Source organism: Nicotiana tabacum, chromosome 19 (assembly GCF_000715075.1).
Source record: "Nicotiana tabacum cultivar K326 chromosome 19, ASM71507v2, whole genome shotgun sequence".
NCBI lineage: Eukaryota > Viridiplantae > Streptophyta > Magnoliopsida > Solanales > Solanaceae > Nicotiana > Nicotiana tabacum.
In genome coordinates this window covers 71270218-71280023 of record NC_134098.1, presented here as the reverse complement: position 1 = coordinate 71280023, position 9806 = coordinate 71270218, and positions in this window count along the sequence as shown.

Genomic DNA, 9806 nt, shown 5'->3' with positions numbered 1-9806 from the left:
AATTCGACTGGAGCTTTAGAAATTATTCATAATTCGAAAGTGACTTAATTTAAGTCATTTTTGAAAAAGTCAACGTGGGCCTACTTTTCGGAACCCGATAAAAAATTACGGAATCCGGACACCTATTCTGATACGAGTTCAACCATACTAAAATTATCGAATTCCGACATCGGATTGTCTTTCAAATCCTAAATTTTCGCTTTGAAAAGTTTTACAAAAATTCTAATTGCTTCTATCTAAATCTGAAATAAACGATGAATATAAGCATGGATTTATAAAATATAATCACTTTCGGATATAGAACACTTACTCAAGTCGAAGTCGTGAAAACCCCCCTTTTGAATCGTCCAAATCCGAGACTCAAAATTCAAAAATGAGTAAAAATAGCTAACACCTAATTTTATGTATTCTGTCCAGCATTTTCGCATCTGCGGACTAAATTTTCGCATTTGCGGAACAGGGCAGCCAAGCAGAGGACCGCATCTGCGGACTTTCACGTCGCAGAAGCGGCTGCGTAGAAGCGCGAAAGATCGCATTTGCGATCATGGCACCGTAGAAGCGGGCATCGCATATGCGTCCCAAGCTTCGCCTCAAAGTCGCAGAAGCGACACTGCCTCCGCAGAAGCGATTACTCACCTGTAGCAAAAATTGCACAGGTTCGACACACCAGAAACTCACCCGAAACTTACCTAAGCCTCTCGGAACCTCGTCTGAATATTCCAACAAGTCCTGTAACATAATACGGACTTACTCGGGGTCTCAAATAATGTCAAAATTACAATTCACACCTCGATTCGAACTTATGAGTTTTAAACTTTTCACTTTACAAAAACCGTGCCGAAACATATTAAATGAATCCGGAATGATTTTAAATTTGGCGCACAAGTCATAAATTATATAACGGAGTTATTCCAACTCTCGGAATCTCAATCCGAGTCGGATATCGATAAAGTCAAATTCACGGTCAAACTTTGAAATCTTTAAGCTTTTAGATTTCTAGTTTCCGTTAAATGGCGATAATTCGAGTTAGGGATCTCTGAATTTGATTCCGGGCATACGTACGAGTCCCAAATCACGATACGGACCTACCGGAACTGTCAAAATACTGATCTGGTTCCGTTTGCTCAAAACGTTGAACGAAATCAACTCAAATGAGTTTTGAAGCTCTATTTCACATTTTAATCAAAGTTTCACATAAAAACTTTCCGTAAAAATTTACGGACTGCGCGCACAAGTCGAAGAATGCTGAAAGGTGCTATTTCAGGTCTCAGAACACATAAATGGATGTTTAAAATTAAAGATGACATATTGGATCATCACAATATGGGTAATCCAAACCCAATAACTTTGGTATAAATCTTTTATGTGTTAAAGAAACTTACTCTTTTCGTCCCAATTTATGTGGCACTGTGAGAATTTCAAGAGTCAAACTTCTTAATTTTGACGATAAATTTGGACATAAAATCTTTAAGTTTTTAAATAATATTTACATATTTAAAAATTATATAAAAAGTATTGTAAGTAATAGTAACTAATAATTTAAAATATTTAAAAAATATATTAAAAAATAACGATTAAAATAAAATCGTTTGACTCTCAACATCTCAACGGTGCCACATGAATAGAGAAGAAGGGAGTACCAAATAAGTACAAATAGTAATTTTAAACTCAATAAATTAGATGGAACGTGGTACATACCGAATCCAAACTAATAAAATCCAAATCTTGAATTCGCATCTAGAAAGAGGGTCTTGGAGTAACGATAAAAGTTATCTTCGTGTGATCTATAACGGGTTCAAGCCGTGGAATCAGTCAATAATGCTTGCATCATGTTAAGCTGTGTATATTACACTCTTGGGTGGAACCCTTCCCTGGACCCTGCGTGAATACGTGACGCTTTGTGCACCAGACTTTTTTTTTTTCCTTTTTCCTGAATTCGCATATGATGATAATTTACATGAAAATTAAATACAGTGCTACTTTTGCTTCATATTTATCAAGTACATCATATTTCTAATGTATATTATTCCAAAATTGTGTCCATTTTGTTTTTGTGTACATTCATTCCCCTCTTTCTCGTTAATCGCATAAGGGGCTTAAATTTCCTCTTTATCCTGTAATTTGCTCCAATCGAATGCCAATCCCTGCCTCGTTTGGGACTTCCAATACTGAAGCTCATATATAGAGGCGTGGATTTTAACGTCCAAGTGAAGAAATTTCACCAGGTTTTCTTTTCAAGAGCCGATGTTTAAAGTTTAAACCGACATAACTTGTAAACAATTTGTATAAGTTATGCTTGTAGTTATAACAAGTTTTGTCCGTCCGTCAAAACTTTATAAATATTATAAAATAAAGACCGTAAAGTAAAGACAAGTATAGAGAGAAACTGATATATTATTCAAACTTTAAATTTATGTACATAATGAACTGAAAACTCCTCTATTTATAGAAGAAAGGAAGCAGCTGCGAGGCTTTTCACGAAGCAGCTGCAAGGTTTTTCTTTAGCTGCTTATAAGTTGTCTGCATGAGCTGCTTGCAACCTGTCTGTTTAATAAGAAGCTGCTGCAAATCATTTCATTGAGCTGCTTGCAACCTGCCTGCATCAGCTGCTTGTAGATAAATTTCAACAGAGTACTAAATGGATAATCTTCTTCGGGAAGATTATCTATAGCGGAGTAATAAATGAACATCCACAATATAATTATTTTCATAACACTCCTCATTGGATGTTCATTAAAAGGTATTGTGCCTCGTTAAAACCTTACTAGGAAAAACCTAGTGGAAAAAATTCTAGTGAAGGAAAAAGAGTACACATATTTAGTAATACGCATTTCTAGCTGCCTCATTAAAAACCTTATAAGGAAAACCCTGTGGGAAAAAACCTTAGTAAGGAAAAAAGAGTACATCGCGTATTTTACTCCCCCTGATGAAAACCTTGTTTCAAATATTTGAGTCTCCGCATTCCAATCTTGTATACCATCTTCTCAAAAGTTGAAGTTGGCAAAGATTTAGTGAATAAATCTGCCGGATTGTCACTTGAACGGATTTGCTGCACATCAATGTCACCATTTTTCTGAAAATCGTGTGTGTAGAATAATTTTGGTGAAATGTGCTTCGTTCTATCTCCTTTTATAAATCCTCCCTTCAATTGGGCTATGCATGCAACATTGTCTTCGTATAAAATTGTGGATCTTTTATCACACTTCAATCCACATTTTTCTTGAATAAAATGAATCACTAATCTCAACCATACGCATTCCCTACTTGCTTCATGAATAGCTATTATCTCAGTATGATTTGAAGAAGTAGCAACAATTGACTGCTTTGTGGAGCGCCATGATATGACAGTACCTCCACATGTAAACACGTACCCTGTTTGAGATCGAGCTTTATGGGGATCAGATAAATAACCTGCATCTGCATAACCAACAAGATCTGCACTACCTTTGTTAGCATAAAACAAACCCATATCAAGAGTTCCCTTTAAATATCGCAAAATATGCTTAATCTCATTCCAATGTCTCCGAGTAGGAGAAGAGCTATATCTTGCTAGTAAATTAACAGAAAATGTTATGTCAGGCCTTGTGGCATTAGCAAGATACATAAGTGCACCAATTGCACTGAGATAGGGTGTTTCAGGACCAAGGAGTTCTTCATCCTCTTCTGGAGGTCGGAACGGGTCCTTATTCACTTCAAGTGATCGAACAACCATTGGTGTACTCAATGGGTGCGCTTTGTCCATGTAAAAGCGTTTGAAGACCCTTTCTGTATAGGCAAATTGATGCATAAAGATCCCGTTTGCTAAATGTTCAATTTGCAATCCAAGACAAAGTTTTATTTTTCTACGATCTTTCATCTCAAATTCTTTCTTAAGATATTCGATTGCCTTTTGGAGCTCTTCTAGAGTTCCAACAAGATTTATGTCATCAATATAAACAGCAAGTATAACAAATTTTGATGTCATTTTCTTTATAAAAATACATGGACAAATAACATCATTTATGTAACCCTCTTTCAGTAAATATTCACTAAGGCGATTATACCACATGCGCCCAGATTGCTTTAAACCGTACAAAGATCTTTGTAATCTGATTGAATACATTTCCCGAGATTTCGAATATGCTTCAGGCATTTTAAATCCTTCAGGGATTTTCATGTAAATCTCATTATCAAGTGACCTGTACAGATAAGCTGTAACCATATCCATCATATGTATTTCAAGTCTTTCACGTAAGGCTAAACTGATGAGATATCGAAACGTTATGGCATCCATAACTGGTGAATATGTTTCTTCATAATCGACTCCATGTCGTTGTGAGAATTCTTGTGCGACAAGGCGAGCCTTGTATCTTTCAACTTCATTTTGGTCATTCCTTTTTCGCACAAAAATCCATTTATGACCAACCGGTTTTACACCAGCAGGTGTTTGGACTACTAGTCCAAAGACCTCTCTTTTAGCAAGTGCGTTCAATTCTGATTGAATTGTCCTTTGCCATTTTGGCCAATCAGATCTTTGTTGACATTCTTCGACAGATCGGGATTCACAATCCTCACTATCTTGCATAATGTTAAGTGCAACATTATATGCAAAAATATTATCCACCACTATTTCATATCGATTTAAATTAATCACATCACCAGTAGAACTTATTAAAAGTTCCTCACTCACTTGAGTCTCGGGTTCATTGATTTCTTCAGGAATCTCAGAACTAATCAGATCTTGGGTCTCTTCAGGAGATCCCTTCATAATATCATTTTGATCATTTGTCGATTTTCTTTTTCTAGGATTTCGATCCTTAGAACCCAAAGGCCTACCACGCTTCAGGCGTGCTTTAGGTTCACTAGTTCTTATGCTAGTAGATGGTCCTGCTAGGACATCAATTCGTATAGGCACATTCTCTGCAGAGATATATGACTTAGTTATCCTTTTCAAATCAGTAAATGTGTCTGGCATTTGATTTGCTATATTTTGTAAATGGATGATCTTCTGGACCTCCTGATTACATATAGGGGTACGTGGATCAAAATGAGATAATGATGAAACTTTCCACACAATTTCTCTTTTGATTTTCTTTTTCTCTCCCCCTAATTATGGGAAATTTATTTTATCAAATCGACAATCTGCAAATCGAGCAGTAAATAAATCTCCCGTCAATGGTTCAAGATAGCGAATAATAGAGGGTGATTCAAACCCAATATATATTCCTAACCTTCTTTGGGGGCCCATCTTACTGCGCTGTGGTGGTGCTACTGGCACATATACAGCACATCCAAAAATTCGTAGATGGGCAATATTTGGTTCATGACCAAAAACTAATTGTGACGGAGAATATTTATTATAATGTGTTGGTCTGAGACGGATAAGTGATGCTGCGTGCAAGATAGCATGGCCCCAAACAGTAGTGGGCAATTTTGTTTTCATAAGTAGTGGTCTTGCTATCAATTGCAGTCGTTTAATAAATGACTCTGCAAGGCCATTTTGAGTATGAACATAAGCTACAAGATGTTCAACTTTTATTTCAACTGATAGACAGTAATTATCAAAAGCTTGAGATGAGAATTCTCCAGCATTATCAAGGCGAATAGCCTTGATAGGATAATCTGGGAATTGTGCCCTTAATCGAATTATTTGGGCTAATTACTTTGCACACGCCAGGTTACAAGATGATAGTAGGCAAACATGAGACCATCTTGAAGATGCATCTATTAGGACCATAAAATATCTAAACAGCCCACTTGGTGGGTGAATAGGTCCACATATATCCCTATGTATACGTTCTAAAAAGGTAGGGGACTCAATGCTAACCTTCATTGGTGATGGTCTAGTGATCATTTTGCCTTGATAACAAGTATCACATGAAAATTCATCATTTGTAAGAATCTTCAGGTTCTTTAATGGATGCTCACTCGAATTTTCAGTAATTCGTCTCATCATTATTGATCCAGGATAGCCCAAACGGCCATGCCAAAGCACAAAAGTATTTGAATCAGTAAACTTCTGGTTTACGATAGAATGTGCTTCAACTGTACTAATCTTTGAATAGTATAAGCCAGAAGATAAAGTTGGTAACTTTTCTACAATGCATTTCTGGCCAGAAATATTCTTTGTAATACAAAGATATTCCACGTTCATTTCATCTATTGTCTCAACATGATACCTATTTCGGCGGATATCTATAAAACTCGATAAGTTTCTTCGGGACTTGGAGGAGAATAATGCATTGTCTATAATAAGTTTTGTTCCCTTAGACAGAAATACAATAGCTCTTCCGGAGCCTTCAATCAAACTTATATTATCAGAAATTGTAGAAACATTTACTTTTTCCTTATGCAAATAAGAAAACTATTTCTGATCTTTGAATATAGCATGAGTTGTTCCACTATCAATTACACAAATATCTTCATGATTGGTCTTTGATCCAAACATAATTTGAGAATTATCCATATTCTTCAAAATGACATAAACAAAATAAATATGATAGTAAACATTATTATCAAAGCATAACTTTTATTTATGTACAATAATTACATAACCATACTATATACTACAAACAACAAAAATTAAAATATTTACATTTATACAGATTCACTACCGATCACATGACTTGTTTCTCATTCTGGGAGTGCAAAATAATCGGCTACATCCAAATGCATGAAGTCTAAATTATCTTCAGAAATAAAATTTGCTTCAACATTTTTCTCTATCTTCTTCAGGGAGGCTTGATACAACTCAACCAGGTGCTTTGGCGTACGACATGTACGTGACCAGTGCCCTTTTCCTCCACATCTATAGCATGCATTTTCTGGCTTTACTTCTTGCACCGCTTCATGCTTTTGTTCCTTCCTTTTCCACTGCTGGTGGTGAGGAGGGTTCTTTGGTGCATTGTTATTACTACGATTAGAGTTTCCTCCCCGACCACGGCCATGACCACGACTGGGGCCACGTCCTCTTCCACGCTTAGCTTGGTGGAAGTTTGTCTCATTTACTTCAGGGAATGGACAAGAACCAGTAGGTCGGCTTTCATGGTTTTTTATTAATAGCCCATTATGTTGCTCGGCTACAAGAAGATGTGAGATAAGTTCAGAATACTTTTTAAATCCCATCTCTCGATATTGCTGCTGCAGGAGCATATTCGAGGCATGAAAAATGGTGAAAGTTTTCTCCAACATATCATGATCAGTAATATTATCACCACATAGTTTCAATCGGGAAATAATTCTGAACATAGCAGAATTATACTCACTGATAAATTTAAAATCTTGTAGTCTTAGATGAGTCCAATCATAACGTGTCTGTGGAAGAACGACCATCTTCAGGTGGTCATATCTATCTTTCAAATTATTCCACAGTATGACTGGATCTTTAATAATAAGATATTCCATTTTCAGGCCCTCATCAAGGTGATGGCGTAGGAATATCATTGCTTTGGCACGGTCTTGGTTTGATGCCTGATTTTTATCTTTGATGGTGTCTGCCAGACCCATCGCATCAAGATGAATTTCGGCATCAAGCACCCAAGACATGTAACTTTTGCCCGATATATCTAGGGCTACAAACTCAAGTTTAGAAAGATTTGACATTATTTAGAAAAAGAAAGTTCGTACCTCTGATACTTTCAAAGTATTTTCTCGAGATGGCAGAGTCTCGTGCTGATAACGTGTTATAAAATAAAGACTGTAAAGTAAAGACAAGTATAGAGAGAAACTGATATATTATTCAAACTTCAAACTTATGTACATAATGAACTGAAAACTCCTCTATTTATAGAAGAAAGGAAGCAGTTGCGAGGCTTTTCACGAAGCAGCTGCAAGACTTTTCTTTAGCTGCTTGTAAGCTGTCTGCATGAGCTGCTTGCAACCTGTCTGTTTAATAAAAAACTGCTGCAAATCATTTCATTGAGCTGCTTGCAACCTGCCTGCATCAGTTGCTTGTAGATAAACTTCAACAGAGTACTAAATGGATAATTTTTTTCAGAAAGATTATCTATAGCGGAATAATGAATGAACATCCACAATATAATTATTTTCATAACAATAAACAATTTTTCTTAAAGTTATAACTCGCCGGACATTACTTTTGGACAAGACAAGTGTTGCCAATATGGGCAAAACTTGTATACCAAACTATTTTTGCACAAATTCCTTCATCAGCGAAAATAAAAGGTAAATAACACCATGAAATTATCCTATTTGTGCTAAACCACCCAGTCTGAGTAAGCTTAACTTGAGCCACTACCAAGCCCATGCCCACTAATACCTAATTCAGTATATTATCTCAAATCGACCTGCCCGGACACATATATTAGCACATGTTATCCCCTAAAATATAAACCTTAATGCCCTCATTTATTTATGATTTTTCTTTTTTAGAAGACATTAATTTACTGAATTGAGTAGAAGTTGGCATATGTTGGGCAAGACAATGGGGCCAATAACAGGCTGTGTATTCCTTATTACCACATAAGGCTGCTCTGTTTTCTTCTTCACATTCTCTATCTTGTTGCACATTACCACTACCCTACCACCTTCAGTAATGCCTCCAAAAACAAAAAGCGATTGTAATAATAGTTACATTGAATAAAGAAAGAATGCTTTGCATATTCATCAGCATTCTCTGCTCACTAGTACTATAGTAGGTCACATCCACATGTCAAACTTATGCAACTCACCGGACGAAACATTTAAAGTTTATGAATGCTCGTAGCAATCAAGTTAATATATAATAATAAATAGATTAACAAGCCTCGGCATTACCTATATATATATATATATATATATATATATATATATATATATATATATATATATATATATAGGCTTGAGGCAAAAAATCGTATATTTATGTGAATCCGTAACTTATAAGCTAGATCTGTCCTTTGATTTTGGATATCCTAGGAATAATCTTCTTTCAATTAAAATAAGTGTGCATTACTAGTGGTGTATCATATCTTAAGTAATTGTATTAAGGTAGCACATCAAAACTACTTTTGCATTAAGGATAGGCAGAACATCAGTGTCACTTATCAGATTCATCATAGTACATCAACAACAACTATGACTCTATTTCAGACTAATTGAGAAATGATCAGAATCATAGTAGTAATAATTCATTTCATTAAAAAGTTATCACAAGTCTACCGAGCAGGCCTTTACTGCAATTTACAATAAATAATATGAAAAAAGAACTCCAATTCACTCTTTCTCTAAAGAAGATTTTGAACATTTAATAAAATTTTATTGCAGATTTTGACATCATCCTTTGGATTAGCTAGCCATAGGAGCTAATCACAACATTGGAGGTATTAAAAGTGATTATGGACCAATTTTGTGAAAACATGGTATGGGCTTAAAAAAGAGTGCATATAATATTCTGCCAATACAATATTTTCCTTTGTTTGCTTTTGCCTTTTATGATGATAGTGTAAAATTGGCTAAAAAAATAATTAGCTGTGACCATTGAGTAAAGTTTCTTTAGCTTGGGGAAGGAAGAGAAAAATGACATTCTTCTAAGCAATAAAATGCCTTCTCATTAATATACCCACCGTTTTCTCTTCCATTCCTTTCCTCTGCCCACTTCTCAAACAAAGTGAAGAAAACGTAGCAATTAATTGTACAATTATTGTCTGATATTTTTTGAAAATAAGAACATGGTCCATAGTCCATACCACATGTTTTTCTTGATTCCTATATTAACCCCATAAGGTCGTCAAATTACTTTCAGTACCCTCATCCTATACTTCAAAAAAAAGGCAGTCCAATCAATGCACAAAATATTTTGTGTTTACTTAGGTTTCGAGAAAGGGCCG